We start from the raw sequence: 1,858 nt of genomic DNA on the forward strand, positions 1-1,858 counted from the left end.
AGTGGACTAGTGGAGAGTGAGCGGTTGAAGATGGAAGTTAAGGAGGGGAGGAGGGAACGGGAGAGAGATTTCATAAGATGAGAATGAATTCATTCAATCGTATTCAGTTGAAAGCACTGTACTAAGTCCTTGGGAAAGTACAATACAACAATAAACAGACACATTCCCTGACCACAATGAGCTTACAGTCTAGAAGGGGAGACAGACAATATAACTAAATAAATACATAAATAGATTAAAGCTATGTACACAAGTGACATGGGGCTGAGATGGGGGATGAATAAAGGAAGAAAGTCAGGATGACACAGAGGGGAATGGGAGAAGAGGAAAGGAGGGCTGAGTCAGGGAAGGCCCCGTGGAGGGGATGTGCCTTCAATATGGCTTTGAAGAGGGGGAGAGTAATTGTCTCTCGGATATGAGGAGAGAGGGTGTTCCCATCCAGAGGGAGGATGTGGGAGAGAGGTCGGCTGCGAGATAAAAGTAGGCGCTCAATGAATGTCTTTGATTGAAGGGAGATTAATGTTAGAGCAGGTGGAGGAAACCCCTCTCAGGATCTCACCTGGAGAGTTTCCAGGACTCTACCAGTCTCGGTTACCGGAGGGAGAGTCCAGCAGAGGCCTGCCCATTCCATTCCTAGCTTGGGCAGTGGCTAGTGAGTGGAAGGCAATCTGCTACAAGTCAAAACTCACCTGCACTGGGCAGCAGCGGCACGGGAGAGAGTCAAAGGCCGAAACTCAAGTTTACTGTGCGGAAGAAGGCAGTGGTAAACCACTTCCATATTTTTACCAAGAAAACTCTATGGAACCACTACCAGAACTATCGCAGATGGAGGTGGGGTGTTCTGGGAGAGATGTGTCCATGGAGTTGCTATGGGTCGAATACGACAGCATAAGACAAGGTAGAGGAAAAACTTTTAAAGGAGCTCAAAATGTAGCTCAAACTAACCTGACATACCTGCCAGGTGGACTTTGAGGGCAGCTTCTGAGAACAGGGTGGTTCTTCTTCAGCAAAGTATTGGCTTAGATTCTGAGTCAAAAACCACCAGCCTGTCCTAGTGAAGATGGGATTTGCAAACCAAGAGGTGCTGTTTGCACGTGAGCAGTATTAGAGTATCTTTCCAACTTCCAAGGAATCAGAAGCAGACAGGAAATGGTGGCCTCTCCTGTTCTTTCTGAATATGTGGCCCCAGATGTGTTGTGTAAATGAAAATAAGGATATGAAGGAAGACTAAACAGTGGAGGGCATTCCCAAAATGCTTTCAAAAATTTCAAAGTGAATTCTCATCATGGCCAAGGATGCCATCCAAATTCCCCAGGGGTGTCTTGGTTTAGTGTTATCCGCAGGTGAGGGGGTCATAGAATAATAATAAAATAATAATAATTGTACTTAAGTGCTTACTATGTGCCAAACATTGTTCTAAGCACTGGGGTGGATACATGTTAATCAGATGGGACACAGTTCCTGTCCCACATGGGGCTCACAGTCTTAATCCCTATTTTACAGATGAGGTAACTGAGGCACAGATGTATAACATGACTTGCTCAAGGTCACACAGCAGACAAGGGTCAGATCTGGGGTTAGAACCCTGGTCCTTCTAACTCCCAGGCTCCTGATCTATCCACTAAGCCATGCTGCTTCTCCAGAGTTTGTAAATACAATCACTGATAACGAGAACACAGTCTACAGGATCCTCCTCCTGATTCCCTGTCTTAACTCCTTCCCTCCTTGACATGGGGCCCTTGAGTTAGTGCAGATCTCTCTCAAACCCTCAGGGACCATAGCACCTTCTATTGGCTGGCTATTTTGCCAGAGCAAGAACAGACTCCATTATTATGTGGCACAATATGTGTCATTTATT

At 45.9% G+C, this 1,858-nt stretch overlaps 1 non-coding gene across 1 annotated transcript; it reads left to right on the forward strand.

The window, feature by feature from the left end:
* The first annotated feature begins 541 nt into the window (after positions 1 to 541).
* Positions 542 to 679, forward strand: LOC119931935. The gene has a single exon (XR_005452233.1). It is a non-coding gene; the product is annotated as a small nucleolar RNA SNORA7 (small nucleolar RNA).
* The last annotated feature ends 1,179 nt before the right edge of the window (positions 680 to 1,858 follow it).

The sequence above is a fragment of the Tachyglossus aculeatus genome, chromosome 8, assembly GCF_015852505.1.
Source record: "Tachyglossus aculeatus isolate mTacAcu1 chromosome 8, mTacAcu1.pri, whole genome shotgun sequence".
NCBI classification, from domain to species: Eukaryota; Metazoa; Chordata; class Mammalia; order Monotremata; family Tachyglossidae; genus Tachyglossus; species Tachyglossus aculeatus.